Source organism: Symphalangus syndactylus, chromosome 3 (assembly GCF_028878055.3).
Source record: "Symphalangus syndactylus isolate Jambi chromosome 3, NHGRI_mSymSyn1-v2.1_pri, whole genome shotgun sequence".
NCBI lineage: Eukaryota > Metazoa > Chordata > Mammalia > Primates > Hylobatidae > Symphalangus > Symphalangus syndactylus.
In genome coordinates, this window is record NC_072425.2 from 144,029,395 (window position 1) to 144,055,169 (window position 25,775).

The following is a 25,775-nucleotide window of genomic DNA, read 5'->3' on the forward strand; positions in this document are numbered from 1 at the left end:
CAGAGGCTCAGAGATCTTACTGCACATGAGGTAACAAGGTATCTACACAGAAGAAAGAAAACTGACCACTTGCAATGAGGTGGGGGCAGAGCTCCCTGTGTACTGGGGTCCTCAGGGCAGCATCAGGGAAGGGCAAGCTTGTGAAGGTCTCTGTGGGGACAGCATCTTCATCATCAGGAAAAAGGGCTGGTCTGGCCTGTTCTGGGACTGTCTCTAGTCCCACAGTTGTACAGCTGTCACTAGAGAAATTAGTATTCACCTGACCTCCACTTTAGCCAGAGACTCTCCTCTTCTGCTCTACCAAGACTTCCACCGGGCTCCGTGGCATTGCAGGATCGATTTTCCCCTCCTTCTGTGTCTCTGAGTACCATCCAAATAATCACATCTGTGCAATGCTTTGGGGTTTAAAGGCTCTTCAGCACCCATTGCCACAGTTCTTCCCCATTACTTGTAAGGTGCATGGGGCAGTGTCATTATTACCATAACAGTGGAGGACATTCAGTTTAGGTACCCTGACTAGTAGAAGATAAAGCTGGCCTTACGATTGTGTTTTCCGGATCGTTGCATGAGATCATACCACCTCTTTCCTCTGTGCTGATTGTAGCTGCAGCCTCCATGATCTGAGGCCAGCTGAAACGTGGGTCAGGCCCTTAGGTGACAGGTTAGTTGTAGTGACAGAACTGGCACGGAGCCTGCGGACCATGTGAGGTGCCTCTTTTGTCAGACAGTTGTCCCGGCACAAGCGGCTGCCAAAGCCCATGTGGAAATACGGGGGTGTCTGAGAGAGCATTTAGGATTTTAATCAAGGAGCCGAAGTGCATTTGCTTTTTCATTAATCCCCATATTAATTAGTGTTATTTGCAAAAAGGGCCTGATGCACACTTGTGTCTGCTGGAGCCTCAGTTGGCAATCCTGGGAGGCTGTCATTCAGCCTCATTCCTGCATGCTGCGTCTGCCCTGCTGCAGGAAAATAATGTAATTTTGTTTCAAAACCTGAGGCAGTTCTCAAGGTCTCTCTAATGGAGACAAAAACAACAAAAATATGGGCTACAAGTTTCCTTCCCACTTGTGCCTTGGCCCAACAGCAGTGATTACACAGATTAGATATTGTGCTTAAAAAATCCTCTTTCCCATGTGCCCCCACCTCACTTCCTATTGCCCCTCATGGCTCCTGTTCACCTTCCTGACAGATAAATACCTGGGATCCCCTCATTCACGCCTCACTGTGGCTCCTTGGCACTCAACCAATTCAGCTTCCATATCACCCCTGGAATATTCTCCTGGGAGAATATGGGAGTCTCCTGCACGGCTGGAACAAGCATAGCTCAGCCTCAGCGTGGGTGGGGCAGGGTAGAAGAAAGGCTGTGTTGGGACAGGGCATCTTTGTGAGTTCTGAAGACCTGTCTCCCTTTCTCAGGGGCTGATGCAGCGTTTTGGAGACTTCCAAGGGAGAAGAGCAAGACAAAAACTGGGAGTCTGGGGGAGCAGTTCTAACAATAATAGCTACATGAAAACAATATTAATATCATTTGCTTATTAAGGGCAAGCCCCGGGCCTCACTGTTTTCAGCACTTCAGCTATACTAACACATTTAGGTAATGTTATCCTTCTCATTTTAGAAATGATGCAACTGAGTCACAGAGAAGTTAAGTAATCTGCCCGCGGACACTCGGGTCGATGCCGCCTCATTCCATCACTCCGGCGATGGAGCCAAACACCACATTCACAACCACTAGGCTGTCCCAGCCCCTTGGTGTGATTTGTCCCTTCCTAGGGTGTGCTTCTGTCATCTCTGGTCCTATTTCTAGTTGTTTCCTGACCCTTCACCATTTCCCCCTTGGCCCACGACCTTCATCATCCTGGCAGGTGGCAGGGCCTTCCTGTTTGACCTCCTCCTACCTTTACAGGAATCAGTGTTTCAACATTTGCCTTTTCTAGTCTCTGGATATCAAAATTCACCAATTCCATAGCTCTCCCCCACATGCCCTGCTACGAGCTTAGACAGCATGGCTGTCAAGCCAGAATCCCAGCAGCCTCCCCCATTGGAAGTCCGTGGGGTGGGGTGGGGTGGGAGCTGAGTGGGCAGAGTTTCAACCGCAGCACCATGTGCCCACTGTCTTCTGCCATGCGGTTCACGGAAAAGAATGTTTATTTCACTCCTAAAAGCCAGTGTGAAAACACTGGTCACAGAATACCATGAGTTAACCTAACCTACTGTTAATGTTAGTGACGAAACGCCTCCCAAATAATGCTTGGCTTTAGCAGAGACCTTTTGTTTAATGAGTTAGGTCAAAGGGATGTTTCATTTGTAAATTTCAGATACTGCAGTCAACCCCACAGGGTGTGATGCTTGTGGTTATGGGGAGTCTGGGGGATCCTGAAAATCATGCCACCCGCAGTGAAGCTAGTGTAGTGGCCCTTTCATTTTAACTCTGGATGGGCAGAAGGAACGTGTGTGTGCGTGTGTGCGCACGTGTGCGCACGTGTGTGCGTGTGTGTGCGCGTGTGTGCACATGTGTGCGTGCGTGTGTGTGCGTGTGCGTGCATGTGTGCGTGCGTGTGTGCATGTGTGTGCGTGTGTGCGTGCATGTGCGTGCGTGTGCGTGTGCGTGTGTGCACACGTGTGCGCATGTGTGCGTGTGTGTGCTTGTGTGTGTGTGCGTGTGTGCGTTTGTGCACACGTGTGTGCGTGTGCATGCGTGTGTGTGTGCGTGCGTGTGTGCGTGTGTGCGTGTGTGCACAGGAGGTGGGCAGATGGGGCTGAATAGCTCTTTCCTGCCTGCTCACAGCATGCCGTAGCTCCAGGCTCTGTTCTAGGTCCTCAAGCTTCCTGGGCGGCTCTGGGTACACATTTGTTTATCCATCTTTCTCCTCCACCCCAAGCAACTTCCCGTAGGCCACCTGAACTCCGCCTCTCCAACTTGTCAAAGAAAAAAGCTGCAACCATGTAATTATGACATCCTGGGGGTAATTTTAACTATAAGTCATTATTCTCAAACAGCCGATGCAATCCCTATTTGCCAGCACAAAGAGATGATTCTCACTAGCCTGAACTCACTGTCAAACATGCCAGGAGAAATAAAAAGGTGCTAATGCAATATAGCCCAGAAATAGAAAATAAGATTAGAGGCGACACTTGAGATTTCAGGCTGTTGGGCGGGGGAAATAGCACAGGGTTTAGTTACCAGCAGAACTGTCAGACAAAACGCCTCCGAGGTCATTAATACCAGAACCTTCATTAAGGCAAGTGGATAAAATTAAAGGGTGTTTTGTGAAGATTTAATTTTTCCTGGAGGTTTGCAGTCTCTGAAGGGCGTCTGATGCTGGCTCTGAGGCCAAGGTGGCGGGCCCTGGAGTGGGGAATCAGGATGTTGGAGTTTTCATTCTTTGTCGTCTTCTCAGTGGTCCCCGCTGAGAACAGGCTGCATGAGGGGGCGCCTGTGCAGTGCTGAGCCGCTGCATCAGGGAACTGCATCTCCTCATCCCCAAGCCGTGTCCTTTGAAACAGCACAGAGTCTCCTGCACAGCTGGAACAAGCATAGCTCAGCCTTAGCATGGGTGGGGCAGGGTAGAAGAAAGGCTGTGTCGGGACGGGGCGTCTTTGTGGTTCTGAAGACCATCTAGAGACTCAGGGTGGTATTGGTGGAAACGTAGAAACAGGTCTGGCTTTATGCAAAGCTGAGAAGCAGGCAATGGTAGTCTTTGGTGACTTCTCATGGGTGCTTTTAGGGGTCCTCTCTTACACCGTGTGCCCTTCCCTTACTCTGTTCCGGGAGTGCCTTTGTGTCAGCTGGTTGTCACAAGAAATCTAATAAATAAATTCTCTCGATCTTGTTAAATGATTAAGGTTCAGTGGTATTAAACAGTCCTCCCAGGAATGTTTATGGTTGTAGAAATACATTTCTGAGGCTGAAAAGGACTTAATGGAATATGCTTTAATATGGAATGCAGGCATTTTGCTTGGTCAGTGAGGGGGCTACATGGGAACTGGTCTTTCCTCTGTACTCTTTTCTTTCTTTAAAAACTGTACTTAAGTTCTGGGATACATGTGCAGAACGTGCAGGTTTGTTATACATGTACACATGTGCCATGGTGGTTTGCTGCACCACCATGGCTCATGGGTTTGCTGCACCCATCAACCTGTCATCTACATTAGGTATTTCTCCTAATGCTATCCCTCCCCTAGTCCCCCATTGGCTGACAGGCTCTGGTGTGTGATGTCCCTCTCCTTGTGTCCCTGTGTTCTCATTGTTCACCTCCCATTTATGAGTGAGAATATGCGGTGTTTGGTTTTCTCTTCCTGTGTTAGTTTGCTGAGAATGATGGTTTCTATCTTCACCCATGTCCCCGCAAAAGACATGAACTCATCATTTTGTATGGCTGCATAGTATTCCATGGTGTATATGTACTACATTTTCTTTATCCAGTCTATCATTGATGGGCATTTGGGTTGGTTCCAAGTCTTTGCTATTGTGAATAGTGCCGCAATAAGCATAGGTGTGCATGTACCTTTATAGTAGAATGATTTATAATCCTTTGGGTATATACCCAGTAATGGGATTGCTGGGTCAAATGGTGTTTCTGGTTCTAGATTCTTGAGGAATCACCACACTGTCTTCCGCAATGGTTGTACTAATTTACTCTCCCACCAACAGTGTAAAAGCATTCCTATTTCTCCACATCCTCTCCAGCATCTGTTGTTTCCTGACTTTTTAATGATCACCATTCTAACTGGCATGAGATGGTGTCTCATTGTGGTTTTGAGCGGATCTCCTAGCACAGCACTTGAGCTCTGCTAAGGGACAGACTGCCTCCTCAACTAGGCCCCTGATCCCCGTGCCTCCTGACTGGGGGACACCTCCCAGCAGGGATTGACAGACACCTCATACAAGAGATCTCCGACTGGCATCTAGTGGTGCCCCTCTGGGATGAAGCTTCCAGAGGAAGAATCAGGCAGCAAAGCTTCGCTGTTCTGCAGCCCCTGCTGGTGGTACCCAGGCAAACAGGGTCTGGAGTGGACCTTCTCTGTACTCTTAATGCTATTGTGTAGGGTCACAAATCAGGGCATTTGGATCGATCTTGACCTTGCTCTGGGATGCCGAGTAAGATCCTGCTTTGGCATTCTGTCATTCCCAGGAAAGACTGGATGGTGATAACGTGCCTGTTCTCTCACCCTGGGTGGGGGATGAAGATGGTGATGGAGTATGTTGAGGTTCTTCACGTTTTCTTTGTGTGTGGATGGAAATGAGCTCTCTGTGGAGTCCCAGTGTTCCAGGACATTTTGGGGGGCTTTATCACAGCCAAATAAATCCAAACAAGAAATCCTCTCTGGGCTTCTTCATGTAGGGCCTAGGAGATGATGTGCTTTGATTTTGCACAACTGGAGAAATGGAAATGTAGAGAGGGGCTGGGACTTTTCTAGGGTCCTCAGGTCGGATTGAGAAGGTGTCTCCTGCAGGTGATTATGCATCTGGGAGCTAAAGACAACTCAGTCCTAACTGGGATCTACTTGTGACATCTGGCCTAGGATTTTAGTAGCTTAAAACATGTCTGGCCAAATGAAAAGCTTATAACCTGACTTTTATGGAAACCCAGAGCTCATGGATATGGTGTCCAAAGCTATATGATTCCACACCTACAGCAAAGGGCTCATTTGGGAACATGTTAGAATGCAGAATCCCAGGCTCTGTCCCACACTTGTGGAGTTGGAATCTGAACTTCAGTATGTGCATACTCCAGGTGATGTTTACATTAAAGCCTGAGAAGCATTGCCCTGAAGTCACAGATTGGTCATAAAGGAGATGGATTCCAGGCTGGGGGGATATGGGGCATCAGCTAAATTCCATGGAAGGGGAGTAACAACCCCTGTATTGCTTGCTCACCTTGGTGCTTGGAAGATCACACGACACAACCAATGGGAAAGCCCACAGAGGAGCACATCGTGCTTGGAAAACGCACAGCATTTTCATGCTCATTGGCAGCTGGCTGGGCCCCACCCTGTTAGCCAGGGAGTCCTCTTCATCTCCACAGCCAAAATTAATCTATTTCTCTGCTCTGGCGCCTCTAGTCTTTTTGAAACAACATTAATTTTGGTTGCTTTCATCCAAACTGCAAAGAGTATTTGAATTCACATTACTGCCTTTAGTGAGATTCTCTTTTTTACCGCCATTTTTTTTTTTTTTTTTGGACACACATTTTCCCTGGTGCCTGGGACCCAGTGCAGAGGAGATTAGCTCTGTGTTCAGCCACTGGCCATGCCTCTGAGGAGCAGAGCTTTCTGTTTATCTCTTAGAAGCAGATGCTTTGGATTTTATCCCTGGGGGAATTTATCAGGGTGCCCTGAATTCATTCATTCGTTCATTCTCGTATTCCTCTCCACCCTGAATACACACACACACACACACACACACACAACCTCTACACGTCAGCCATGTCAATGTTGTTTGTTGTGTATTTGGGAGGATGTTTGCCATTTAGAGCCATTCTGGAATTGTCTGTAGTTTACTTCTCTTCCCTCTAAGTACATCCTTAGCTTGGGTTACTTTACCCCATCAGTGGCAGCCTGTCTTGGCCCCAGTCCTTATATGTAGCCAATGCATATGGATTTCTTCCAGTCCCAGCAGCTCTTTCATCTGACCTGTCATTTTCAGAGCAACACCAGGGTTTTCATTTTCTTTCATACAGATGCCTATGTTAGGATGACTTGTACTGAGAGAGAGAAAGTCATTGCCCATTTGTTCAAAGGGTTCATTTTTCTTTTTTTTCAAGCATGAGTACACATGGGCATGCAATTACAAATGCACAGCTCTTACCATGAGCACATTGTAAATGTATGGTTAAGTGATTGATTTGTATGGTGATTTATTTATGTTTTTGTCTCCATGAATGACTGCATGTTTAGTGAGCAAGGCATGGTATTCATACAAGTATATGAATCCATGCATGCATTAATATGTGCTCATTCAGTACATATTAAGCACTAATGTGTTCAAGTGTTGTGTGTCACATACAGATACAGGTTTTCTTTCAAGGGCTTTTAGTCTCCTAAAGGGGATGAGATATTTCCATGCAACTTTCATACAAAGTTGAGTTTTTTTCCTCCCAAGATAGTGGTTTAGAGGCTTTTAGCATGCCTCAGCCACTTGGAAATAGCAAGATAGTACATAAAAATCAACCATGTGAGCTTTAATTCAAGACAGAAAATGAGAATCCACTGGATTCATGAAGGACATCCCAGATCCCAGGAAGGAGAACACTGGCAAACAGCACCCAAAATAAAAGTGACTGGCTGATAAAAGTGGGTGAAGCCTCAGTACACAAGAGAGGAAAAGAGCCTCTGTCTGACTCACCTTTCTGCTAGGGATCCAAGTAACCCAGGCTAAGGGGTGGTGGTGGGGTGGTGCACTTTTGTTTCTTCCAAGCTCTGGAACTAACTTGGAGAGAGGCTTGGAGATGCTGTGAGGGAAAGACACTGGGAAAACCTGCAGGCATTTTTCCAGACCGGGACTGAGAGCAGGATGCCGTTTTTAATCCAGGAGCATAACAAGTCAGTCATTTTTGGTGACCTAGTATCACGGCCATGCAGGCATTTTAGTCTCGGGCCAGAGATTGGACCACTTGCTCTTGAGCAGGATAGGAGCCTCCACAGCCAGAACTGTGGAAGGTGCTTCAGCAGTAGGTGCTGGAGTTATCCTCTTCTCCCATAGCAAGCTGGGGGTGGGAGGAGAGCTACCAGAGCTGCAGTTTCTCCTGGGTGGTGCAACTTGCAGCCAGGCCAGTTTGGCAACCTGGAACCAGTCTGCATGTGACATTGCTAGGTGTCCCAGCCTGCACCTCTAAGATCATGGTGCATGGGGCCCTCTCTACCTCACCCTCAGGCAGATTTCCAGGCATTTAGAGCACCCACTTGCTTGGACCAGCAGCCTGAGCCACTCTACCCTTCCTGGGCATGGATCATGGTGCAGTGGGGCTCTCTCTGCCCCATGCCCAGGCAGATCTCCAGGCATTTGAAGCACCCCCTCACCTAGATCAGCAGCCTGACCCACCCTACCCTTCCTGTGTGAAGATCTTGGTATGGGGTGGGGTGTCCCTCTGTGCTCCACATCCAGGCAGATCTCCAGGCATTTGAAACACCTGCTTGACTGCATCAGCAGCCTGAGTTGCTCCAACTCTCCAGTGCAGAGATCTTGGTGCAGGGGCTGTCTGTGCTCCGTGCCCAGGCAGATCTCCAGGCATCTGGATCACCTACTCTCATGGAGTTTAGGCTGCCCTCATCCCCATGCAGAGACTTTGGTGCTGAGGAGGTTTCTCAGCTCCATTCATAAGTACACCTCTAGGCACTTGGTGGCCACCCACTGGATTCTCCCTCAGTGCTGGTGCTTGTGCCTGCCATCAGGAGACCTGATGTAGGTGGATCTTCCCAGTTTGACCCTGTCTTTTGTGGCTCCTGCCTTTCCTGGGGTTGAGCAGGGGGCTCAGACCACTGTGCATTCCATGAATCAGCCCAGAGGCAACAGAGATCTTCTGTCAGAATAAAGTATATCCCCAGCCATATTGGCCATAGCAGGCTCATATCTATAAGTGCCATATATTGGCTTATAGGTTAAATGGCATAGCCCAATATAAAACCTACCAAAAGAAATACATAGGGCTATAGAAGCAAAGCCAAAAGACACTACCTAGCATCCTCTACAGTCACACCCTCTAGGAGGGGGGAAAAGGAAAAGGAAGGAAAAAATAATACAGTAGGGAAAGAAAGAAAAAGAAAAAATCCTACCTGCACAAAAATAATTTAAAAAAATTAGAAATACCAGCATCTGCAGATGAGAAGAAGCCAGTGCAAGAATTCAGGCATCATGAAAACTCTGAATGTAGTAACACCACCAAAGAATCACACTATCTATGTCTCCAGCAATGGCTCCAGACCAAATGGAAACTCAGAAATGATGGATAAAAGATTCAAAGCATAGATTGCAAGAAAGCTCAATGAGATCCAAGACAAGGTTGAAAATCAACACAAATAAACTTCCAAAGCAATCCAGTAAAGGAAGAAGAGATAAACATCAATCAGATTAATCTTGTGAAAAATCAATCAGAGCTTCTGGAATAGAAAAACTCAAGGAATTTTGAAATACAATTTAAAGCTTTATCAATAGACAGGACTATGCAGAAGAAAGAATTTCAGACCTTGAAGGCCAGTCTTTTGAACTAGTTCAGCCAGACAAAAATACAGAGAAAATTTTTTTAAACAAAATCTTTGAGAGAGAAGGAGAAGAAAGCAAATAACCTCAAAAACATATTTGAGAAAATCATTGAAGAAAATTTCCCTAACCTTGATAGAGACGTAGACATCCAGATATAAGAAATCCAGAGAAGTCTTATGAGACACAACATAAAATGAACATCACTAAGGCATATAGTCATCAGATTAATGCTAAAGAAAAAAATCTCAAAGGCAACTAGAGATAAAGGTCAGATCACATACAAAAGGAACTCCAGCAGGATAACATTTGACTTCTCAAGAGAAACATTGCAAGTCAGGAGAGATGGGAGGCCTATTTTTAGCATCGTAAAGAAAAGAAATTCCAATCAAGAATTTTATACCCTGCCGAACTAAGCTTCATAAGCATGGGAGAAATAAAAGTGTATTCAGACAAGCAAGCACTAAAGGAATTTGTTAACACTAGACAAGTCTAACAAGAGATCCCTAAAGGAGTTCTAAACATAAAAAGAAAAGAAGTCTGCTACCACAAAAACACACTTAGTGCATAGCTTGCAGACCCTATAAAGCAACCACACAATAGAAACTACAAAGCAATCAGCTAATAACTGTATGACAAGATGAAAACCTCACATATCAACATTAACTTTGAAGGTAAATGGTCTGAACACCCAACTCAAAAGTCACAGAGTGGCAAGTTGGCTAAAAAAACAAGACCCATCCATCTGCTGTCTTCAGGAGAGCCATCTCACAAGTACTGACACCCACAGGCTCAAAGTAAGGGTTGAGGAAAGCTCTACCATGCAAAAAGGAAATAAAAAATACCAGGGATCTATTCTTATATCAGATAAAACAGATTTTAAAGAACTACAGTAAAAAAGGACAGTGAGATCAGGGACCCATAATGATAAATGGTTAAGTTCAACAAGAATATGTAACTATTCCAAATATATATGTACACAACATTGGAACACTCAGATTTATTTTTCAAAAATACAGAAAAGTGATTTTTTGAAAAGATAAATAAAATTGGTAGATCATTAGTGAGATTAACCAAGAAAAGAAAAGAAGATCCAAATAAATGCAATTAAAAATGAAAGAAGAGATATTACTATTGATACCACCAAAATACAAAAGATTATTCAAGGCTACTATGAACATCTTTATGTGCATAAACTAGACAACCTGGAGGAGATGGGTAAATTCCTGGAAACATACAACCCTCCTAGATTAAACCAGGAAGATGTGGAAATTCGGAACAGACCAAAAACAAGCAGCAAGATTGAAATAATAATTGAAAAATTGCCAACAAAAGAAGTCCAGGACCAGATGGATTCACAGTTAAATTCTATCAGACATTCAAAGAAGAATTAGTACCAATCCTATTGACACTATTCTACAGGATAGAGAAAACCAAGGAAGGACATAACTAAAAAAGAAAACTACAGACCAATATCTCTGAAGAACATAGATGCAAAAATCATCAGCAAAATACTAGCTAACTGAATCCAACAGCACATCAAAAAGATAATCCACCATGATCAAGTGGGTTTCATACCAGTGATGCAGGGATGGTTTAACATCTGCAAGTCATTAAATATGATACACCACATAAACAGAATTAAAGACAAAAATCACATGATCATCTCAATAGATGCAGAAAAAGAATCTGACAAAATCCAGCATCGCTTTATTATTAAAACCCTCAGCAAAATCACTATAGAAGGGACATACCTTAAGGTAATAAAAGCTATCTATGACAAACCCACAGCCAACATTATACTGAACAGGGAAAAGTTGAAAGCATTCCCCCTGAGAACTGGAACCAGACAAGGATGCTCACTTTCACCATTTCTATTCAACATATTACTGGAAATCTTAGCCGGAGCAATCAGACAAGAGAATGAAATAAAGGGCATCCAAATCAGTAAAGAGGAAGTCAAACTGTCGCTGTTTGCTGATGATATATTTGTATACCTAGAAAACACTAAAGACTCATCCATAAAGCTTCTAGAACTGGTAAATGAATTCAGCAAAGTTTTAGAATACAAAATTAATGTACACAAAACAGTAGCTCTGCTATACCACAATAACAACCAAGCTGAAAACCAAATCAAGAACTCAACCCCTTTTATAATAGCTGCAAAAAAAAATCCCACCAAAAAATAAACAAAAACAAAAAAGCTTAGGAATATACCTAACCAAGGAGGTGAAAGGCCTCTAGAAGGAATACTACAAAACACTGCTGAAAGAAATCATAGACAACACAAACAAATGGAAACACATCTCATGCTCATGGATGGGTAGAATTAATATTGTGAAAAGGATCATACTGCCAAAAGAAATCTACAAGTTAAATGCAATTCCCATCAAAATACCACCATCCTTCTTCACGGAACTAGAAAAAAAATCCTAAAATTTATATGGAACCAAAAAAGATCTTGCGTAGCCAAAGCAAGAAGAAAAAAATCTGGAGTTATCACATTACCAGACTTCAAACTCTAGTATAAGGCCATAGTCACCAAAACAGCATGGTACTGGTATAAAAATAGGCACATAGACCAATGGAACAGAATAGAGAACCCAGAAATAAAGCCAAACACTTACAGCCAACTAATCTTTGACAAAGCAAATGAAAACATAAAGTGGGGAAAGGACACCTGTTCAACAAATGATGCTTGGATAGTTGGCAAGCCACATGTAGAATAATAAAACTGGTCCTCATCTCCCACCTTATACAATAATCAACTCAAGCTGGATCAAAGACTTAAATCTAAGACCTGAAACCACAAAAATTCTAGAAGATAACATCAGAAAAACCCTTCTAGACATTGGCTTAGGTGAAGACTTCATGACCAAGAACACAAAAGCAAATGCAACAAAAACAAAGATAAATAGATGGGACTTAATTAAACTAAAAAGCACCTGCACAGCAAAAGCTGGCCATAAAGCAGAGTTAACAGACAACCCAAAGAGTGGGAGAAAAATCTTCACAATCTATACATCCAACAAAGGACTAATTTCCATAATCTACAAAGAACTCAAATAAATTAGCAAGAAAAATAACGATCCTACCAAAAAGTGGGCTAAGGACATGAATAGACAATTCTCAAAAGAAGATATACAAATGGCTAAGAAGCATATGGAAAAATGCTCAACATCACTAATTATAAGGAAATGCAAATCAAAGCTATAATGTGATACCACCTCACTCCTGCAAGAATGGCCATAATCAAAAAATAAAAAAATAGTAGATGTTGGTGTGGGTGTGGTGAAAAGGAAACACTTTTACACTGTCGGTGGCAAAGTAAACTAGTACAACCACTATGGAAAACGGTGTGGAGATTCCTTAAAGAACTAAAAGTAGATCTACCATTTGATCCAGCAATCCCATTACTAGGTATCTATCTACCCAGAGGAAAAAAGTCGTTATATGAAAAAGATACTTGCACATGCATGTTTATAGCAGCACAATTTACAATTGCAAAAATATGGAACCAGCACTAATGCTCATCAATCAAAGCGTGGATAAAGAAAATGTGATACATACGCACACACACGCACACACACACACACACACACCATGGAATACTACTCAGCCATAAAAAAGAAACAAAATAATGGCATTCACAGCAAGATGGATGGAATTAGAGACTATTATTTTAAGTGAAGTAACTCAGGAATGGAAAACCAAACATTATATATTCTCGCTCATAATTGGGAGCTAATCTCTGAGGACACGAAGGCATAAGAATGACACAGTGAACTTTGGGGACTCTGGGGAAAGGGTGGGAGGGGATAAGGGATAAAAGACTACACACTGGATACAGTATATACTGTGTGGGTGATGGGTGCACCAAAATCTCAGAAATCACCACTAAAGAACTTATTCATGCGACCAAACATCACGTTTCCCCAAAACTATTGAAATAAAAAATAGAAAATAAAAAACTTTAGACTTACAAAAAGACTTAGATAGCCACACAATAATAGTGGGAGACTTCAACACCCTGCTGACAGCATTAGACAGATTATTGAGACAAAAAACTAACAAAGAAATTCTAAACTTGACATTGATCAGTTGGATGTAATAGATACCTACAGAATACTCCACCCATCAACCACAAAATACTTATTTCTCTCATCTGCCCACAGAACATACTGCAAGGTTGACCAAATGCTTGGCCATAAAGCACTTTCAATAAATTAAAAAAAAATCACACCAACTCTACTCTTGGACCACAGTGGAATAAAAATAGAAACCAATACCAAGAATATCTCTCAAAACTATACAATTATCTGGAAATTAAACAACTTGCTCCTGAATGACTTTTGCATAAACAATGTAATTAAGATAGAAATTTTTTTTTTTTTTTTTTTTTGAGACGGAGTCTCGCTCTGTCACCCAGGCTGGAGTGCAGTGGCGTGATCTCGGCTCACTGCAAGCTCCGCCTCCCGGGTTCACGCCATTCTCCTGCCTCAGCCTCTCTGAGTAGCTGGGACTACAGGCGCCCGCCACCACGCCCGGCTAATTTTTTGTATTTTTTTTTTTTAGTAGAGACGGGGTTTCACCGTGGTCTCGATCTCCTGACCTCGGGATCCACCCGCCTTGGCCTCCCAAAGTGCGGGGATTACAAGCGTGAGCCACCGCGCCTGGCCAGAAATTTAAAAAAATTTGAAATAAATAAAAACAGAGATACAACATACCAAAATCTCTGGGATGCAGCAAAAGCAGTTAAGAGGAAAGTTTATAGCACTAAATGCCTACTTCAAAAAGCTAGAAAATTCTCAAATTAACAATCTAACATCACACCTAGAGAAACTAGAAAAACAAGAACAAACTAACCCCAAAGGTAGCAAGGAAAATTAATGAAAACAAAAGTTGTTTTTTTTTTTTGTAAAAATAAACCAAACCACTAGACCAATAGCTAGATTAACAAAGAAAAAAGGAGAGAAGATCCAAATAAGCACAACTAGAAATACAAAGGTGATATTACAACTGATCCCATGGACATATTAAAGATTCTCAGAGAGTACTATGAACATCTCTAAGCACATAGACTAAAAAATCTAGAAGAAATCAATACATTCCTGGAAACACATACCCTCCCAAGATTGAATCAGGAATAAATTAAAACACTGAACAGATTAATATGGAGTTCCAAAATTGAATCAGTATTAAAAGCCTGTACCAATGAAAAGTCTTGGACTGATGGATTCACAGCCTAATACCACCAGACATAGAAAGAAAGGCTGGTACCAATTCTACTGCAACTGTTCCAAAAAAATCGATGAGGAGGTACTCCACCCTCATTCTATAAAGCTAATATCACCCTGATACCAAAACCTGGAAAAGACACAACAGAAAAAGAAAACTACAATATCCCTGATAAACACAGATGCAGATATCCTCAACAAAATGCTAGCAAACTGAATTCAGCAGCATACCAAGAAGTTAATTTACCATGATCAAGTAGGCTTTATTCCTGGCATGCAAGGTCAGTTCAATATACATAAATCAATAAGTGTGATTCACTAAATAAACAGAATTAAAAACAGAAACCATATGATCATCTCAATAGACATGGAAAATATTCTCAATAAAATCCAGCATCCCTTCATGATAAAAACCCTCAAAGAAATGAGGCATTGAAGAAACATACCTCACAATAATAAGAGCCATCAATGACAAACCCACAGCCAACATCATACTGAATGGGCAAAAACTGGAAGCATTCCCCTTGAGAACTGGAACAAGACAAGGAAGCCCACTTGACCACTCCTATTCAACATAGTACTGGAAATACCAGCCAGAGCTATCAGGCAAGAGAAAGAAATAAAAGGCATCCAGATAAGGGGAAGAAAAAGTCAAACTATCTCTCTTCATGGATGATATAATCCTATACCTAGAAAACCCTATAGACTCTGCCAAAAGCCTCCAGGAACTAATAAATGACATCAATAAAGTTTCAGGATACAAAATCCATGTACAAAAACCAGTAGCATTTCTATATGCCAATAACATTCAAGATGAAAGCCCAATCAAGAATGCAATCTCATTTACAATAGCCACACAAAAAATAAAATACCTAGAAATGTAACTAACCAAGGAGATAAAATATCTGTAACACTGCCAAAATGAATCATAGATGACACAAACAAATGGAAAAACATTCCATGTTCATGAATTGGAAGAATCAGTATCATTAAAATGGACATTCTACCTAAAGCGATATACAGATGCAGTGCTATTCCTATCAAACTACTGATGTTGTTTTTTATGGAACTAGAAAAAAACTATCCTAAAATTCATATCGAACCAAAAAAGAGACTGAATAGCCAAAGCAATCCTAAGCAAAAAGAACAAAGCCAGAGGCATCACATTACTCTACTTCAAACTATGCTATAAAGCTACAGTAATCAAAACAGCATAATACTGGTACAAAAACAGACACATAGACCAATGAAACAGAAGAGAGAACCTGGAAATAAAGCCACACACCTACATCAATCTGTTGTTGACAAAAACAGACAGTAAGAAAAGGACTCCCCTTTTTTAGGACACTCTCAATAAATGGTGCTGTAATAGCTGGCTAGGCATATACAGAAGAACTGGACCCTTACTTTTCACCATCTACAAAAATCAACATATGATGGATTAAAGATTTAAATGTAAGACCTCAAACTATGAGAATTCTAGAAGCAAACCTAGGAAACACCATTCTGGACATTGGCCTTGGGAAGGAATTTATGTCTAAGTTCTCAAAAGTAATTCCAGTGAAAACAAAAATTGAAAAGTGGTACCCAAGTAAACAAAAGAACTTCTGCACATCAAAAGAAACTATTAACAGAATAGACAACCTAAAGAATGAGAGAGAATACTTGCAAACTATGCATCTGACAAAAGTCTAACATCCTGAATCTATAAGGAACTTAAACAATTCAACAAGCATAAAAACAAATAACATCATTGAAAAATGGGCATATGACATGAACAGACACTTCTGAAAAGAAGACATACAAGTGGCTAACAAACATATGAAAAAATGCTGTACATCACTAATCATCAGAGGAACACAAATCAAAATCTCAATGAGATATTATTTCATACCAGTCAGAATGGTTATTATTGAAAAGTCAAGGCCAGGTGCAGTGGCTCATGCCTATAAACCCAGCACTTTGGAAGGCAGAGGCAGGAGGGTCACTTGAGTCCAGAAGTTCAAAACCAACCTGGGCAACATGATGAGACTTCATCTTTCCAAAAAAAAAAAAGATAAAAATTGACCAAAAAATAGCCAGATGTGGTGGCACATACCTATAGTCCAAGCTACACAAGAGGCTGAGACAGGAAAGTTGCTTGAGTCCAGGAGGTCAAGGCTGCAGTGAGCCACGTTCATGCCACTGCACTCAGCCTGGGTGACAGAGCAAGATCTATCTCAAACACTGATCTAAAAACAATATATTCTGGTGAGGCAGTGGAGAAAAGGGAATGCTTATACATTGTTGGTGGGAATGTAAATTAGTTTGGCCACTGTGAAAAGCAGTTTGGAGATTTCTCAAATAACTTAGAACAACCATTTGACCTAGCAATCCCATTACTGAGTATATATCCAAAACAAAACAATTATTTATACCAAAAAGACACATGCACTTATATGTTCATCACTACACTATTCACAATAGCAAAATCATTAAATCAACCTAGGTGCCAATCGATGATGTAATAAGGAGAATGTGGTGCATATACATCATGGAATACTATGCAGCCATAAAAATGAAATATGTCCTTTGCAGCAACATGAATGCAGCTGGAGGCTATTATCCTAAGTGAATTAACGCAGGAACAGGAAACCAAATACACATATTCTCCCTTATAAGAAGGAGCTAAACATTGGGTACCCATGGACACAAATATGGCAACAACAGAAACTGGGGACTATGAGAAGGGGGAGGGCAAGATGGGCAAAAGGTTGCAAAACTAACTAGTGGGTACTATGCGCAGTATCTGGGTAACGGGATCATGTGTACCCCAAACCTCAACATCACTTAATATGTCCAGGTAAAAAACCTGCACATGTACCCACTGAATCTAAAATAAAAGTTGAAAAAAACAAGAAAATGATTAGGGTCAGGAAAGGAATAAATAAAATGAGAGCAGAGGGATATAACCTTGCTTTCAGCTGGATATCAGGGATAACTCCTAGGAGGAGATGGAATTTGAGCAAAGTATTTGAACCTGTGGAAATGGACACTGCTCTCCAGGTTGAGTGAACCCGAGGGACAATGGCACATACCTGGAAATGCTGATATATAGTGAACGGCAAGCAGTTCAGCCTAGCCAAAACACCTGGGCTGGGTGAAGGGAGGGTGATAGATGTAATCTGTCTATGTTAGATTGTGGGGAACTCTGGGTTCAAATTAAGGAAGCTTAAATTTTGGATCTTGTGTATCAGGAGAAGGGATGTTTTTGAGACAGATGAGTAAGATAATCAGAGTAGTGCTTTAGGAAGATCACTTTGTAGAGATCTGTAAAACAAATTAGAGACGTAGAAGACTAGAGGCATCAAAAGTAGTTAAGAGGCTACTACAGTAATCCAGATGATGAATAAGGATTGTGTGAATTAGGGTGGTGGCAGAGGTAGGTAAAGGAAATATGAATGACCCAACATTGACAAAGCTCAAAAAAGGGAAAGATGATGATGAGGGTTTGGGGCTTGAGATGATGAAGATGTCATAACACACATAAGGAACACAGCCTGGAAAGCTTATTTCTTTTTTGATTGGGGTAAAGGATGAAAGGTGAGTTTAGTTTGGCATGTGTTGAGTTTACCGTGCTGGTGGGAACATTTAGATGGAAAACTTCAGCAAATAATTGAACGTTTGGAAGTGGCACTCGCGACTGATTTCAGAACTAGAGCTAAATTTGACGATCATATTTACAGAGGGGCTAATGCAAGCCTTAAAAGTGAATGCGTTGTTATGAGAAAAGATACAGAGGAAGGATTAAAGGGGTGGCAGAGTGAAATATCTATATTCAGGATGAGGGAAAAGAGGAAGGAGAACAAAGAGGTAGAAACACATCTGTATATTGTCTCTAGCTAGCCTGTGCATGAACACACACACACACACACACACACACACATATACAGTTTAGACTAAAATTAACACATATTATGATTACTGGTATATTCAATTTCACACATAGTTGGAAGAAAACAGAAGAGAGATAGTGTCTCAGTAACCAAGGAGGGGAGGATGATTGATAGTGTCAAACATAGATAGAAGAGAAATACATGAAGAGAAGCAGCTGGTTTTGTGCATGAAGATGGTATGTTTACATGCGCACAAGCACATGCATGCCTGTGGGTGTAAATCTGAGTGTTTTGAGGGGGAAGGTATTATATAAGTAGGACGAGAAAAGAAATGGGATGAAGTTGTCAATCAGGAGACAGCAGTAAGAAGAATCATCATATATCAGAACAAATGGATATCCAACAAAATGTTTTCTTGATGGTTATTTTGATTCCTTAAACCCTGAGCTTGGTTTCTGAACCTTGATTTGATTCTGTGTGGTGTATTCAGCAAATCTTGCTTCATTTTAGGCCTCGAGTCTTTCAATAGGTGTGGAATTACTAGGTGACTTGCTTTTCTCCAGTTCTTCCTCATGTCAATGAGGGCCTTTCAGTAATTAGCCTCTTGATTATGAAACGCATTTTGAGCAGAAGGCTGGTCAGAGTATTTGGTTTGTTCCAGCATATACTATACCGAATGGTGGGGATGGCACTTTATTACCCATTTGAATTATTCTTTTTAAATAGGATAGACTGTGTTCTGCTTATTTTTCTGGGTTAGGAATCTCCTTACCTAAATTTAGTCAAATACACAACTCATATTGAATGTGGAGAGGAACTAACTTGGGACAAGAAACCAAGGCAAAGAATCCTCCTTAGCAACAAATAGGATAATGGACTTAATTCTTAATAGTGTTTCATCACTTTTCTCTATTATACTGCATTTGATTTCGTTTCTCTTTCAGGCTCTCATTTCCTTAAAGTTTAGTTAACATTACACTCTCAGAACCCAATCCCAGTGAGGGATGGCTCAGGGGATGTAACTCCAGTCAATATTTAAATGCCACTCCTCCAAAGATGATGAGAGAGGCAAAGAGGATGAGATGATTTGGCCTATATGTTGGTCATGCGCACTTTATTCCTATAATTATTATTTTTCATTTAACAGTTATTGAATGAGGCACACTCCTCTGTGACTGCATTCCTCCCATTTTTCCTCCCACTCTTTCCCTCCCTCCCCTCACCTTGCCTGCCTTCCTGCCTTCCTTAATTATAAAACAACATGTTAAAGATTCTGGTGCTGAAACCTCATTTTAGTTCATAAAAAAACTAAATTCAAAGAACCTTGATTTTTTTTCCCTCTTCAGGGGCTTTGTCATGAGAATTCTTAGCTGATTTCCCTTGTGGCATGCCTGGGTCACATGATTGTGTGTGTGTGTGTGTGTGTGTGTGTGTGTAAGGGATGAAAACAGGCCTGTCTTTATGGAACAGGTACAGTATTTCACAGCCGGCTGGCTAGGAATGGAATTCTTCTATCAAAAGCTACTTTTCTGGATCCTGAACTGATTAGCAGATGCAAATTCTACACTGAATGCTGATAAGACCAAACCACACACATTTGTGTATCTGTAGATGGTGTGCACATGCACACACACATGATTTTTATTAAAATGCACACACATCTTTATTACTGCTACATTCACTTCTACATAGTTGAAAATCCTTCTTTTTGCAGCTTCAAAAGATAGCCAGGCAGGAGTTATTTTATACAATGGAAGTAATTTCTATGGGGCCAAGCAATAATAAGGAAATCGGAAGTCAAGGACTGTCTTCCGAATGGAGAAGAAGCTCCATCAACCACAGAAGGAAATTATGATCACTCCTGCCATCCTGCTGCTTTGTGTATCCAGGTATCCTCTATCAAGAACGTGTGTTTCCCTAGGCCTAGAATGGGGCTTTCTTCCATCACTGTGGCCCACTCCGTTCTCCAACATAACTCTTTTAGCAGCTTAAACTTCAGTTATGACTCTGTCATAATTTGGTTGTGTGGCTATTTCCACCACTTCCTACCCACCTTAGAAAGGTGTATTTCCAAAGGTTAGGTCCTGGCAGCAGCTTCCATGGACCCTCTGTGTTGAGAGGTGAGGGCTGATTCAGCACTTTCCTGGCTGGACAGTTCCTGGCCCAAGCCTCTGACTTCTCCTTCCCTGGCCTTCCACTCCCTTCCTCTGGTAAGGCTCTGGCATCAGATGCACGGACCCCAGTAGCTACAGAGGCCAGTGAATGAGCAATGAGCCTGCTGCAGAGCCTTCATTTCTCATTGTCTCTTCATCCAGACCAATTAGCCCTTCCACTGCCCCACAGTGAAAAAAAAATGATGCATGTGAACTTGGCATTATGGGGAGGCCCCCGAGGTGTAGGTATTAAGTATATATGAGATCTCCTCTTTTATCATTGCCATGTACTTTTCACAGACATTCATCTCAGGACTTCCCAGAAGACAGACCCACCCCCAATTTTCCTGTCCCTTCTTGTTTCAGTCACTGCTCTCTTACCTTGTCTTCCTTCTCTTCTCAGGATGAAGGGGAGAATTGGAGTCTTGCACAATGAAAGGACAACATTGCTGCCAAAAGAATCCATCGCGACTGTAGGCATATTTTCCACCCTCATCCTGCAGGTTTTCTGCCTGTTGTTGGCCCCTGACCAATTTTGCTCCTGGGCAGTCTGAGGTGGAACATAATTTTTATAAAACAAATTATGCTCAGTCTCACTTATAATCAGGGAAATGTGAGTCAAAGCCACAATAAAGTATCACCTCATGCTGTATAGGATGGCTGTTATCAAGTAGACAAGAAAGAAGTGTTGGTGAGGGTAAGGAGAAAATAAAATCTTTGCACACTCTTGTTGGGAATGTAAGTTGGTAAAGCCACTATAAAAGGCAATATGAAGGATTCTCAAAAAATTAAAAATAAAATTGCCAAATGATCCATCAATCCCTCTTCTGGACACATAATCAAAGGAAATGAAATCAGTATCTCAAATAGATATTTGCACCCCATATCCATTGCATCCTTTTTTGTAATAGCCAAGATATGGGAGCAATCGAAGTGTCCATCAACAAATGAATGGATAAAGAAATCATGGTACATATATACAGTGGAATATTATTCAGACATAAAAACGGAGGAAATCCTGTCATTTCTGAAGACATTAATGAACCCAGAGGACATCATACTAAGTGAAGTAAGCTAGATACAGGAAGACAAAAACCACACGATCTCACTTACATGTGGAATCTAAAAAAGTCAAACTCATAGAAGCAGAGAGTAGAATAGTGGTTGTCACGGGCTTGGGATAATTGAGGAGATGTTGGTTAAAGGGTACAAACTTTAAGTTATAAGATAAACGAGTTCTGGCGCTCTACTATACAGTATGGGTGATGACGGATGTGTTAATGAATTTGATTGTGGCATTCATTACACAATGTGTATGTATATCAAATCATCACATTGTACACCTTGGATATATTCCATCTTTATTTATCAATTAAATATTTCAATTTTTTTTAAAAGGAAGGCAAAATGGGCCAAATGGAGGAACTACTTTGTGTAGAGCTGATGTCCAGGCTAGAATTTCTAAACTTTTTCTGTAACCTAGAGTCTCTTTTATACTTTTGACTTATCCATTATTCATAACAGATCAGGAACGCTCATCACACTGCCTGTTGCTAAAAACTCAAAGGAGTTATTGTTATATGAACAACCCAAGTTAATGCAGTCATTAATGGAAATACAGAGTCTTGACTGAAAGAGGTCATTTCTATTTTTCGTTGCCAGTCAGATCTTTTAGGGAGGATGCAAATAGGCTGGAGTTCCTTCAGCAAACAGGATGCTGTAGAATAAAATATTCTACATGAAAATACTTAAACAAATTGGAGTGCCTGGTGCCACCATGTAAATTGTGAGGTGTCAAACAGGCTGGTCTTTGGATTAGAGATTGGACTTACTCTCTGTGGCCCTATGAGTAGAGCAGGTCGGGGTGGGGCTGGGCAGGGAGGAAGATCATCTTAAAGTGATAGATGTAGGCTCAGTGTGAGGAAGGATTTCTAAGAGTTGGAGCTGCTCAGAGGTGAAATATCAAGAGTGCCCTTCAGGAGCAGTGTCTGAAGACAGACCACATGGCCAATAGGGAGAGATAAGCAGGCTGGGTGGCCCTCAGCGCTTTGCTTCCAGTCTTGGGAGTCTTACTGAAATAGCTAATGACCACTCAACCCAAAGAACAGACACATGTCTGCCATGTCTCTCTGGGCTCATCCTGCTTATTTCAAGTGAGGCCCAAAGGCGGGGCTGTTATTCCCTGATGTTCCAGGTCCACGTGCAACATATTCCCAGATCTTTTCTGGAAAAAAAAAAAAAAAAAAAAAGCTGAGAGACTGTTTGCCAGACAGCTGGACCAGAATGAGGGAAAAGAAGATAAGGCCCAACTGAGAAGTCAGAAAAGCTCACTTTTCATTAGCTCCACATTCCAAAGTGAGAAATCAATGTGCTTAGCTGCAATTCAAAGCAATTAGTCTTTGTTCTCACACACTCTCAAAGAATGACTTAAAGAAGCCCAAATAAATATTTTCAGAAAAGAGAGTAAATTTGTATTACTTAACCCAAGGAATGCAAACAAGTGTAATTGAAGTGAATACCCATAAATAAAGTAAATACATTAGTTAGGAAATGAATTAATTAGTGTTTAATTACTATCAATTACTAAAATCACTACAGAATTACTTGTAGAATGGATTGAATCTCTTGCTCCTATTAATAATTTCCATTGCTAATTGTATGCACTTGTATTTTCTTTTCTTTGGGTGCATCTTAGCAGAGCTAATAGGAGGAAGCAACAGCACAGTGAACAATGACAGGGACATTTTTTTTCTTTGTTCAGTAAAAACCAAAAGTGATTTGAAATATATCTGCCTGGTTGTCAAAAGGCAATGCGGGTGAGGAAGGGACACAGGAAGGAAGGTTGTCCTCGTGACACAGGGTGACCCTTGCCATTTCCAGCTGATGTTTGTGGCAGAGCCCTAAGGTGGGAGGGGTGTGTGTGTGTGTGTGTGTGTGTGTACAGAGGAGAAAGGTAAGTACTGGGAGGCTCAATGCCTGAGCTCACTTCCAGCATGCTCTGTGGAACGCATATGTAGACTGGCAGCCAGGCATCTCTACCCACTGATCTTGACAGGTGAGGGAATAGGTTTTACATTTACCTGGAGGACAGAGTACGTCATTTGCTGCCTTGCAGGTGGAGAGAACACATCTGACATCATGCTCCCTAAGAAGCAACACACTAGCTGGTGCGAGAAACAGATGTATGCAAATGACAGGCTGAGGGTAAAGAGTGTCTTTCCTGGGACCCACTCTGCCTGCTCACCAGCATTCTCATTTTCCTCTTTACACGACATCCCTTTCCCCTTCCCTGCCCTCTCCTCCTCTCCCTCATGGACACAGACTCTCAAGCCAGACCACCTAGGTTTGATTCCAAGCTTCCTCACCTGAAAGACCTTGGGCAAATTACTTAACCTCTGTGAGTCTCGATTTCCTTATCTGTAAAATGGGGAGAATGATAGCACCTACCTCTCGTGGTTCTGGTGAGAGCTCAGATCAGTGGGAGACACATAGCAATCTCTGCTTTACTCATTTTCTTGGTATTTCCACCACATATTTCTTTGTGGAGTAATTGAGGGGATGCATATGATGTGGAGATAAACTAGCTGGGAGGATAGCAGGAGTGATTTGGGAGGGAAACGAAGTTGAAGAGGAGGAATTGGTCCTTAAGTGGTTGTTCTGTTTATTAGTTAGGGTTCTCCTGAGAAATGACACCCATAGGAGATTTATTATGAGGGGTTAGCTCACATGATTATGGAGGCGGAAAAGTCCCATGATCTGTTGTCTGCAAACTGGAGGCCCATGAAAGCCAGTGGTGCAGCTCAGTTGAAGCCCAAAGGCCAGGAGTGCCACTGTCGGGGGGCAGGATAAGATGGACATCCCAGCTGAAGGAGAGAGAGAGCAAACTCACCCTTCTTTTGCTTTTCTGTCCTATTCAGGCCCTTTAAGGAATAGATAATGCTTGCCTACATTGGTGGGGGCAGATCTTCTTTGCTTAGTTTATTTATTTAAACGCTAATCTCTTCTGGAAACACTGTCACAGGTATACCCAGAGATAATGTTTTTCCACCTATCTTGGCATTCCTTAGCCTAGTCAAGTTAATACATAAGGAATCCAAAAAAAAAAAAGTCAAACCCTCAAAAGGAGAGTAAATGGTGATCACTAGGGCCTGGGGTTTGGGGAAAAAGGGAAGAGAAGTGGGTTAAAGGGCAAGTACCTTCAGCTATAAGATGCATAAGTTCTGAGGATCTAATGTATAGCTTGTTGACTATAGTTAACAATACAATACTCTTTATTTGAAATTTGTTAAGATAGTATGTCCTAAGTGTCCTATATGTGTGCACGTGCACACACACACACGCACACACACACACACACGATAACTATGTGTGGTGATGAAAGTGTTAATTTGATTGTGGTAATAATTACACAATGTATATGTATATCACCTCATCATGCTGTACACTTTGAATATATACAAATTTTATGTGTCAAATATACCTCAATAAAGCTGGACATTTAAAAAAAGAAAGTGAAGGGAGAGACCAGGAGGAGTGAAAAGAGGTCTGCCATCGCTTGACACTGGTCCTGAATTCATTTTATCATTCTGACGCCTCCATTCCTGACTTTCTGGGTAACCATCAGCCTGTTAATTATCCCAGCTTAATCCCAGGATTTTCATTTGTAGAAAAGAATAATATAAATATTTGCTTCATGGCATTGCTGCAGGGCCTAGCAGTGGAAGTTTTTGAGCCACCCACTGTAGTGCGAGGTGCAAAGGTTAGGCTGAATAAATAATAACTGGTATAATTGGCACTAAAATTAAAAAAGCTGAAACATAACATTAACCATTGCACTCTGTTGTTGTGAAGATAACAGGGACTCTTGCATAAGGGCAGTGGTAACAGAGCATGTCTCTGTCCTGTCCCTCCATCCCCACTTACCTCCCCCTTACCTTCCTGGGATGCTATTTGTAGGCCGTTCCTTTTCAGAAAGTGTCAGGTCCTAGGGCTGATGGCTCCATGGATCAGATCCTTCCCACAAACTCACCTGCTCTTTACCATCTGGCTGGGCTGTAGTTATTCTTGTCACAGCTGAGCTGTGGTCACTCGCCTCTGCTGCCATGGCCTCAGCACTGGTTCAGAATGAGGTTAGCATCCTGGTGGGCACGTACAATGACTCAGGAGGAATGCCACCTCTTCAGGTCAACTTAACATTCACCCATGACTGGGAAGTGCAAGGTTGAAGAAGATGCTGTCTGCCTTTGAGAAGCTCCACATTTTGAGCACCCCATTGTCACTGGACAATTCTGCCCTAGACCAAAAGCCGGA

At 41.9% G+C, this 25,775-nt stretch overlaps 1 long non-coding RNA gene across 6 annotated transcripts in view; it reads left to right on the top strand.

Annotated features, from left to right (window-relative positions):
- LOC129478430 (uncharacterized) overlaps positions 1-21,094 on the top strand; it is an 87,700-nt gene extending 66,606 nt beyond the window's left edge. For all 6 annotated transcript variants that reach the window (XR_010119892.1, XR_008656431.2, XR_010119891.1 and 3 more), the window contains 2 exons: positions 20,027-20,201; positions 20,869-21,094. This is a non-coding gene — a long non-coding RNA (uncharacterized lncRNA). The remainder of the gene's footprint in view (positions 1-20,026; positions 20,202-20,868) is intronic.
- Positions 21,095-25,775: the final 4,681 nt, after the last annotated feature.